Genomic DNA, 11,757 nt, shown 5'->3' on the forward strand with positions numbered 1-11,757 from the left:
AATACGCAGCCGTACGATCAAAAACGTCGAAATTTTTTGATTACTTTGACATATGTGCGACGCACATTTAGCGAACAAGTAACGAATTCAGCGCATCCACTGCGTATGAGATGCGTATGAGTTGCGTATGCAGTGCGCAAGTTCGCCATCTGTGCGTTTCTCATAAGTTACGAATAAGTACAATGCGCTGCCCACTCGCAGGACGAGCGGTACTAATTCGTGCAATACGTCGCTATGTATACGTCCAATATAGGAGGTCAGCGTATTGCCGCGTATGAACGGCTTATCCCTCACGAACACATAGCGTACTCGTACCGCGCTCGACCGATGCGGGACCGATGCGCTGCGTATTTATAACTTATGACCTGCATGCCCAAAACTATCCAGCGTACTGGGCCATACCATTCGTATGCCTGCGTACATAAAACTTACATAAAACGATAGAGATGCATATGAGGTGCGTATTGTGCGTACGACTGCGTATGAAAAAAAAGTCAATGCGCAACTCATAAGGAATTAGGATACGCAGAAGTGTGACAGGGCCCATACGATGTATGTGCGTATGTACAACGTACGTGCATGTACATGTACATTGTGGACGTCCTGTGCATGTTTTGTCAAAGTTAGCCGAAAATCGGCTAAAACGGTCACTGTGGTCAGGATTTGACCTCAGCAACACGTGCACTAGCTCTGCCGGCTGACTGACATACGATGTATGTGCGTATGTACAACGTACGTGCATGTACATGTACATTGTGGACGTCATGTGATTGTCAACCTGAAGTTTTAAGCGTGCGCAGGCCATGTTCGAGTTATTGCCTCGAAGCTTTCAAATTTTTTAGACCTACCCCTCAATCGACAATTAAAGTAAAAACAAATATAAGAACTGCCATGCTTGATTTTTCAGGAATTTTCAAAGGAAAAAGGGTCTTTTCATTATAACTTCCGGTCTGTAGACGTCATACGCCAAAACTCTTTCACACGTCTTAAGGGGGTCAAGGTCATCATATACACCAATATTTAGGCGATTCCGACAAACTTCGCCACAGACATCTATTCAAAACACATTTTTGAATATTTTCAACCTGTCGCTAGAGGGCGCTCGAAGATTGCATGACGTCATCGGTATATGATTTGAAGAATACTATCAGCCAAGAGACTAACACCGTTAAAAGCAAGTTCATATCTATTACCACTTTCAAATGATAAGCCACTTCCGGTTTGGGCCTTTTTCGACCGGAAGCAAGGGTCACGTGATTTCACGCACACTGAATGAAATAAAGACCTCAACCTATTCTACCACTTGCCGGCAACAGAATGCTGCGGACGCTTACGGTTGATTTCTTATGCATTTTCGAATATTAAAAGTGTCACAATTTAATTGCCTATAAATATTAAATAAACACCGGATGACGTCATCATGACGTCATCATTACACAATGTTGTTTAAACTAGGGTCTTTCCTTGGACAAAGATTGGTGTAAATGAATTACTGGCAAAGAGTTGCAATTGCCCTCTGAAAATCGACATTTTTTTAAAATTTCTGTGTACAAAGTCTATGGGAAAAATTACATATTCAAAAATCTATAATAAATTAGTCGATGACGTCACCATGACGTCAGTCTTCGGGACACAACTTTGCTATAGGGGCTATGCCTATGCTGACTTTAAATGATATACGACAAAGATTAATGCCGAAAGTGGCGTTGAGAAAAAAACGTGTACAAAGTCTATGGGATTTGCCAGGGAAAAAAAAGAAGAAGAAGAAGAAAACTAGATTTGTATGTCTGTCGAAACAGAACACAGGGCTTTTTCGCTTTCTTTTATGTAGGAGAATTTCTTCGCCGCACAATTTTGAAGTGATTGCCGTAAACTTCGCTAGAGTGGCGCTTGGACTGTCCGCGCCCTCACGACCACGTGCGTGTGTGGTGTATGGGAAGCAGGCGATGCCGAATCTGGTCCATGTATGTATACACGCACACACTTGCGGTTTATGCTTGGAGGAGTCGACTCGGCATTTTTTTACTCTCTCTGACGCAACTTGCGCAAGGGTATTTTTTGCCGACGCCGCGTCAACTGTGTGAACAATTTGACAAGCTGGGAACTTGGCACTGTTGAGGCAAATGTTTAAGCTATCATTTAATGGGCAATTCAAGATTATATCTGTACGGATTGATTTGTTAGCAATTTTTGAAAAAGGAAAGGTCTTTTTAACGTAACTTCCGGTCTGATGACGTCATACGCCTAAAACTTCGCACACGTCTTAAGTGGGTCAAGGTCATCATGCACACTAATATTTGGGCGATTCCGACAGACTTCGCCTCAGACATCTATTCGAAATACATTTTTGAAAATTTTCAACCTGTCGCTAGAGGGCGCTCGAAGAGTGCATGACGTCATCGGTAAATGATTTGAAGAATACTCTCAGCCAAGAGACTAACACATTTGAAAGCAAGTTCATATCTATTAACACTTTAAAATAATAAGCCACTTCCGGTTTGGGCCTTTTTCGACCGGAAGCAAGGGTCACGTGATTGCACGCACACTGAATGAAATAAAGACCTCAACCTACTCTATCACTTGCCGGCAACAGAATGCTGCGGACGCGTACGGTTGGTTTCTTATGCATTTTTAAATATTAAAAGTGTCAAAATTTAGTTGCCTATAAATAAACACCGGATGACGTCATCATGACGTCATCATTACACAATGTTGTTTGAATTAGGGTCTTTGCTTGGACAAAGAGCGGTGTAAATGAGTTACTGGTAAAGAGTCGAAAATGCCCTTTGAAAATCGACATTTTTTTTTAAATTTCTGTGTACAAAGTCTATGGGAAAAATTAAATATTCAAAATTCTATAATAAATCGCGTGATGACTTCAGCATGACGTAATGATTCGGCACACATCTGCAGGTGATGTTCTAAGTATGTGCCAGGTTTGAAGGAAATCGGAATTGTTTTAAGGCCAAAAGTGGCGTGTAGAAAAAACGTGTACAAAGTCTATGGGATTTTGTGCAAACAAGAAGTGGAAGAAGAAGAGGAAGAGGAAGAAAGAAAAACTAGAGATGTGTTTGTGGACAAACACAAGCTGTTTCGACTGTTACATTATTTGACAAGGACATGAGATTATGACTATTAGTGCATGCAAAGTTTCAACCGAATCGGACGAATAGTTGCGGAGATAAAGGGCTTTAAAAGATGCAAGGTTAGGGCGCCCTCACATGACGACCACAGAAGTGATACTGTCGCCACCGATATTTTCACATTAACACTTCCCAATATGAGGGCATTCAAAGTTTCAACGCAATGGGACCCATGCTTACAAGATATAGGGCTGCAAATGATGCTATGTTAGGGCGCCCTCACATGACGACCGATGACGTCACCTTGACTTAACCTATATTCTGGTGTATAACGGATTCAAGTTTGTGTGAATGCAAAGCTTCAACCAAATCGGATGCATACTCGTGGGGATATAGAAATTATGCAAAGTTAGGGCGCCCTCACATGACAGCTAATGACGTTGCGATGACGTCACCTATATTGCCACACGAAACACACCCCAATGTGAGGGCATGCAAAGTTTCAACGCAATCAAACCCATACTTGCAAAGTTACAGGGCTGCAACAAATGCAAAGTTAGGGCGCCCTCACATGACACCTGATGACGTCAACATGACGAAAACCTTATAGGACCATCTGCGGTTGGTGATATGCGTGTCTGCCAAGTCTGAAGTCAATCAGATCTATGAAAGTGCCAAAATGTACTAATTGAAGGAAAACGTGTACAAAACCTATGGAGTAAAAATGCACCTTTAATGTTACGTAACCTGACACTTGATGACGTCATGATGGCGAATTTCTTCTAGGACCATGTGTGGATGGTGGTCTTATAGTCGATCAAATTTACGAAAGTGTCAAAGTGGAGCGTTTTAACACGTGTACAAAACCTATGGGGAAAATGTGCATCTTTAATGTGAAGTAACGTGACACCTGATGACGTCACGATCACGAATTTCTTTAACGACCATCTGTGGGTGATGGTATAGGTGTGTACCAAGTGTAACGTCGATCGGATTCACGAAAGTGCCGAAATGGAGCGTTTTAAAACGTGTACAAACCCTATGGGGAAAAATACATCTTTAATGTGACGTAACCTGACACTTGATGACGTCACGATCACGAATTTCGTCTAGGACCATCTGTGGGTGGTGGTCCAAGTATGAATTAAGTTTAAAGTCGATCGGATTTACGAAGATGCCAAACTGGAGTGTTTTAAAACGTGTACAAAACATATGGGGAAAAATGCATCTTTAATGTAACGTAACCCAACACCTGATGACGTCACGATCACAAATTTCTTCTAGGGCCATCTGTGGGTGGTGGTCTAAGTATGTACCAAGTCTGAAATCAATCGGATTTTAAAAAGTGGTAAAGTGGATTGGTAGAAGAAACGTGTGTTAAACCTATGGAGAAAAAGTCTGAAAAAGGAGAAAAAAAAAAAGAAAAAAAAAATCTTAACGAAAACAAGAGCTGTTTCGGTGTGTACACCGAAACAGCTAACTAGAACTATGTGGTTGTGAGTGAACAACCACAGAGCTGTTCCCAACATGTTTTTGATTGTCTATTGCACAGTACAAAATGATTCAATGATTTGTTCTAAACAAATTTTACTATTAAATTGAAATTATAATATGAATCGGTGATGGTTTTGTTCGGGACACATTTTCCGAAGAGAAGCTGGTTGGGTTCTTAAAACATAAAATTGAAAATATATTTTTGGGAACAGGTCTGTTTGTACGAGATATAGACATATAAGTAGAGATCTATGTCTGTTTGCAACAGAACAAAGGGCTTTTCCGCATTATGATTTGTTTTTATCAATAATACGTCCCTGACTATGCATGAACATAAAATCTGTCAAAGTTAGCTGGAAATCGGCTAAAACGGTCACTGTGAACAGGATTTGACCTCAGCAACACGTGCGCTGTGCGCGGGCTGACTGACATACGATATGTACAACGTACGTGCATGTACATGTACAGGTACATTGTGGACGTCCTGTGCATGTTTTAAAGCAGAGGTATTGTCAACCTGAAGTTTGAAGCGTGCGCAGGGCATGTCCGAGTTTGCTTATTGCCTCGAAGCTTTGAAATGATTAAGACCTACCCTTAAATAGACAATTAAATTAAAACTAATATAAAAACTGCCATGGCATATTTTTCAGGAATTTTCTAAGGAAAAAGGGTCTTTTCATTATAACTTCCGGTCTGATGACGTCATACACCTTAAACCTTGCACACGTCTTAAGTGGGTCATGGTCATCATATACACCGATATTTAGGCGATTCCAACAAACTTCGCCACAGACATCTATTCAAAATACATTTTTGAAAATGTTCAACCTGTCGCTAGAGGGCGCTCGAAGATTGCATGACGTCATCGGTAGATGATTTGAAGAATACTATCGGCCAAGAGACTAACACCGTTAAAAGCAAGTTCATATCTATTACCACTTTCAAATAATAAGCCACTTCCGGTTTTGGCCTTTTTCGACCGGAAGCAAGGGTCACGTGATTTCACGCACACTGAATGAAATAAAGACCTCAACCTACTCTACCACTTGCCGGCAACAGAATGCTGCGGACGCTTACGGTTGATTTCTTATACATTTTTAAATATTAAAATTGTCACAATTTAATTGTAAAGCTGAAAAAGAAAAAAAAAAAAACTAGAGGTCTATGTCTGTTTGCAACAGAACATAGGGCTTTTCCGCATTACGTTTTTTTTTGAGGTCATGTTTTTTCTGTTTTGTGCAAAACTGTGTGCATTTACGTTTTGTCTAACAAACCTCATTCAAATGGAAATTTGATTTGGGCATATTGCATTTGTCATATATAAAATATATATATAATCACAAGATGACGTCATTATGACATCAGCTCAATATTTATTTGTAACACATCCCGGCCTGCCCCCATACCAAGTTTCAACCCAATCTAAATCACTGTTGATGAGATATAGGGGCTTAAAATATACAAACGATGACGTCACATGTCTAATGAATACGTCATTGTAACAATATTCGGCAGTGCTCATTATTTTATTGCGGTTTTAGTCTGTACAAAGTTTGAAAACAATCGGATTAATGAAGTGTTAAATTTTGTAAGCAGAATAAATTGGCAATATTAAAAAATCGTAAACAAATCTACTGATGACGTCATCTTGACGTCATTTAAGATATTGTGTACTAGTGTTATTATCTACCCACCCACCAAGTTTCGTGACGATCGGACATTATCTTATATGTGTTTCAAAAAAGCGCATGTTTGATGACGTCATCATGACGTCACACATTTTTCAAAATTTTGCACATATACCTATTGCCTAACAAACCTAATACAAAAAGAATTTTAAATGTAACATATTGGGTTCGTGATATATGGCTTAAAGGTTCAAAACTTCAAAAATCTATATAAAATCACGGCATGACGTCATGATGACGTCACCTCAATATTTATTTGTAACACATCCCGGCCTACCCCCATACCAAGTTTCAACCCAATCGGATGTACTGTTCATGAGATATAGGGGCTTAAAATATACAAGTTAACAATGACGTCACATGTCTAATGATGACGTCATCGTAACAATACTTGGCAGTGCTCATTATTTTATTGTGGTTTTAGTCTGTACCAAGTTTGGAAAAAATCAGATTAATAAAAGTGTTGAATTTTGTAAGCAGAATAAAATTGGCAATATTAAAAAAATCTGTAAAAATCGACCGATGACGTCATCGTGACGTCATTCAAAATTTTGTGTACTAGTGTTATTATCTACTAGTGTTATTATCTACCCACCCACCAAGTTTCGTGACGATCGGACATTATCTTATATGTGTTTCAAAAAAGCGCATGTTTGATGACGTCATCATGACGTCACACATTTTTCAAAATTTTGCACATATACCTATTGCCTAACAAACCTAATACAAAAAGAATTTTAAATGTAACATATTGGGTTCGTGATATATGGCTTAAAGGTTCAAAACTTCAAAAATCTATATAAAATCACGGCATGACGTCATGATGACGTCACCTCAATATTTATTTGTAACACATCCCGGCCTACCCCCATACCAAGTTTCAACCCAATCGGATGTACTGTTCATGAGATATAGGGGCTTAAAATATACAAGTTAACAATGACGTCACATGTCTAATGATGACGTCATCGTAACAATACTTGGCAGTGCTCATTATTTTATTGTGGTTTTAGTCTGTACCAAGTTTGGAAAAAATCAGATTAATAAAAGTGTTGAATTTTGTAAGCAGAATAAAATTGGCAATATTAAAAAAATCTGTAAAAATCGACCGATGACGTCATCGTGACGTCATTCAAAATTTTGTGTACTAGTGTTATTATCTACTAGTGTTATTATCTACCCACCCACCAAGTTTCGTGACGATCGGACATTATCTTATATGTGTTTCAAAAAAGCGCATGTTTGATGACGTCATCATGACGTCACACATTTTTCAAAATTTTGCACATATACCTATTGCCTAACAAACCTAATACAAAAAGAATTTTAAATGTAACATATTGGGTTCGTGATATATGGCTTAAAGGTTCAAAACTTCAGAAATCTATATAAAATCACACGATGACGTCATGATGACGTCACCTCAATATTTATTTGTAACACATCCCGGCCTACCCGCATACCAAGTTTCAACCCAATCGGATGTACTGTTCATGAGATATAGGGGCTTAAAATATACAAGTTAACAATGACGTCACGTGTCTAATGATGACGTCATCGTAACAATACTTGGCAGTGCTCATTATTTTATTGTGGTTTTAGTCTGTACCAAGTTTGGAAAAAATCAGATTAATAAAAGTGTTGAATTTTGTAAGCAGAATAAAATTGGCAATATTAAAAAAATCTTTAAAAATCGACCGATGACGTCATCGTGACGTCATTCAAGATTTTGTGTACTAGTGTTATTATCTACCCACCCACCAGAAGAAGAAGAAGAAGAAGAAAGAAAAAAAATCAGAACAAAAAGAAAGGCTTTTCCGCATTTTTGCGGAAAAGCCAACTACATGTGGTTGTAACTGAACAACCACAGAGCTGTTCCCAACTTGTTTTTGATTGTCTATTGGATAGTAGAAAATAATGTAATGATTTTTGTAAAAATCTCTAACTTTTAAAATTGAAATTATTATCTTACATAATTGCACTTCCGGTAAAAACCGGAAGTAAAGGTCACGAGACCTTGACATATACATTTTCATTTATAACCCTTCCCGGTCTATATATTTACCAAGTTTGAGATCAATTGGTCGAATAGTTTTATAGTTAAAGGACTATAAAGATTGCCTCATTAAATATTCATGACGTCATAACATGAAAACATTGAACTGCCCATTAATAATAATGCTACATATTTATCCTTTGATGTTGCTTAATACTAATATAAGGTGTCAACCCAATTAAATTTCTAATTCATTAGATATGATAATTAGGGTCTTAAATTAACACTTCCGGTAACACCGGAAGTAGAGGTCACATGACCCGGATATACCAATATTCATGTGTAACACTTCCCAGTCTGTATACCTGCCAGGTTTGAGATCAATCGGTCAAATGGTTGTATAGTTATAGGACTGTACAGATTGCCTCATTAAATATTCATGACGTCATAACATAACAATAATGAAGTGCACAGTATAAAAAATAATGCAATATAATTATCTGTCAATATAGCTTCGTATCAATGTGAAGTTTCAACCTAATCAGATTAATAATTCATGAGATATGATATAGGGGTCTAAATTAACCACTTCCGGTAAAACCGGAAGTGAAGGTCATGTGACCTTGACATATCAATTTTCATTTATAACACTTCGCTGTCTGTATACCTACCAAATTTGAGATCAATTGGTCAAATAGTTCTATAGTTATAAGGCTGTAAAAATTGAATCTATAAATAGATGTCACGTGACCCCTGATGACATCACGATGACGAAAAGTTTCGGCATACATCTTTAAAAAAGTTCCCAAAGTGGCTTGTAGAATAAAAACGTGTGATATATATTTGAAAATGCATGTGTCCAACTCCCCCTAAAGCAGATCAAAAATGACTGAGACAAGTCTACTGATAGGCGAATGGGGGCGCCATTCACTTTTTACGGTGTGCCGTTATATTTTTTTGGTGACGCGCAGCTGTCCTTATTTTGATCCCATAAAACTTAAGGCTCTGTGCCTTAAGTACAACCATTAAAGTTATGTACTGCCCTCTTTTGGCGAGAATGAAGGGTCGTAATGTACATTGAACGACGTTTCAAAGCCACGTGTACGTGCTATACACATTGTGGAAGTCCTGCGCACGTTTTAAAGCTCTCTACCGCAACTTGGGCAAGGGAATTTTTTGCCGACGTCGCGTCAACTGTGTGAACAATTTGACAAGCTGGAAACCTGGCACTGTTGAGGCAAATGTTTATGCTTTCATTTAATGGGCGATTCAAGATTATATCTGTACGGATTGATTTTTCAGGAATTTTCTAAGGAAAAAGGGCATTTTCATTATAACTTCCGGTCTGATGACGTCATACACCTTAAACTTCGCACACGTCTTAAGTGGGTCAAGGTCATCATATACACCAATATTTAGGCGATTCCGACAAACTTCGCCACAGACATCTATTCAAAATACATTTTTGAAAATTTTCAACCTGTCGCTAGAGGGCGCTCGAAGATTGCATGACGTCATCGGTAGATGATTTGAAGAATACTATCAACCAAGAGACTAACACCGTTGAAAGCAAGTTCATATCTATTACCACTTTCAAATAATAAGCCACTTCCGGTTTTTGCCTTTTTCGACCGGAAGCAAGGGTCACGTGATTTCACGCACACTGAATGAAATAAAGACCTCAACCTACTCTACCACTTGCCGGCAACAGAATGCTGCGGACGCGTACGGTTGATTTCTTATGCATTTTTTAATATTAAAAGTGTCACAATTAAATTGCCTATAAATAAAAACCGGATGACGTCATCATGACGTCATCATTACACAATGTTGTTTGAACTAGGGTCTTTGCTTGGACAAAGATTGGTGTAAATGAATTACTGGCAAAGAGTCGAAAATGCCCTCTGAAAATTGACATTCTTTTTTAAATTTCTGTGTACAAAGTCTATGGGAAAAATTAAATATTCAAAATTCTATAATAAATCACGTGATGACATCAGCATGACGAAAAGTTTCGGCACACATCCTCAGATGATGGTTAATAACTATGCTGAGTTTAAAGTTGATCGGATTTAAAATAATTGCCAAAGTGGCTTGTAGAATAAAAACGTGTACAAAACCTATGGGGAAAAGTGGAAAAAGAAAAAAAAAAAAAAAACTAGATGTGGTTGTAACTGAACAACCACAGAGCTGTTCCCAACTTGTTTTTGATTGTCTATTGGATAGTAGAAAATAATGTAATGATTTTTGCAAAAATCTCTAACTTTTAAAATTGAAATTATTATCTTACATAATTGCACTTCCGGTAAAAACCGGAAGTAAAGGTCACGAGACCTTGACATATACATTTTCATTTATAACCCTTCCCTGTCTATATATTTACCAAGTTTGAGATCAATCGGTCGAATAGTTTTATAGTTAAAGGACTATAAAGATTGCCTCATTAAATAGTCATGACGTCATAACATGAAAACATTAAACTGCCCATTAATAATAATGCTACATATTTATCCTTTAATGTTGCTTTAATACTAATACATGTATAAGGTGTCAACCCAATTAAATTTCTAATTCATTAGATATGATAATTAGGGTCTTAAATTAACACTCCCGGTAACACCGGAAGTAGTGGTCACATGACCCGGATATACCAATATTTATCTGTAACACTTCCCAGTCTGTATACCTGCCAGGTTTGAGATCAATCGGTCGAATGGTTCTATAGTTATAGGACTGTAAAGATTGCCTCATTAAATATTCATGACGTCATAACATGACAATAATTATGTGCACAGTATAAATAATAATGCAATATAATTATCTGTCAATATAGCTTTGTATCAATGTGAAGTTTCAACCCAATCAGATTAATAATTCATGAGATATGATATAGGGGTCTAAAATAACCACTTCCGGTAAAACCGGAAGTGAAGGTAACGTGACCTTGACATATGAATTCTCATTTATAACACTTCCCTGTCTGTATACCTACCAAATTTGAGATCAATTGGTCAAATAGTTCTATAGTTATAAGGCTGTAAAAATTGAATCTATAAATAGATGTCACGTGGCCCCTGATGACGTCACGATGACGATAAGTTTCGGCATACATCTTCAGATGATGGTTAATGACTATGCTGAGTTTAAAGTTGATCAGATTTAAAATAGTTCCCAAAGTGGCTTGTAGAATAAAAACGTGTGATATATATTTGAAAATGCATGTGTCAAACTTCCCCTAAAGCAGAACAAAAAATCACTGAGACAAGTCTACTGATAGGCGAATGGGGGCGCCATTCAGTTTATACGGTGTGCCGTTATATTTTTTTGGTGACGCGCAGCTTTCCTTATTTTGATCCCATGAAACTTAAGCTCTGTGCCTTAAGTACAACCGTAAAAGTTATGTGCTGCCCTCTTTTGGCGAGAATGAAGGGACGTAATGTACATTGAACGACGTTTCAAAGCCACGTGTACGTGCTATACACATTGTGGAAGTCCT

The sequence above is a fragment of the Patiria miniata genome, unplaced genomic scaffold (assembly GCF_015706575.1).
Source record: "Patiria miniata isolate m_02_andy unplaced genomic scaffold, ASM1570657v1 HiC_scaffold_12, whole genome shotgun sequence".
NCBI lineage: Eukaryota > Metazoa > Echinodermata > Asteroidea > Valvatida > Asterinidae > Patiria > Patiria miniata.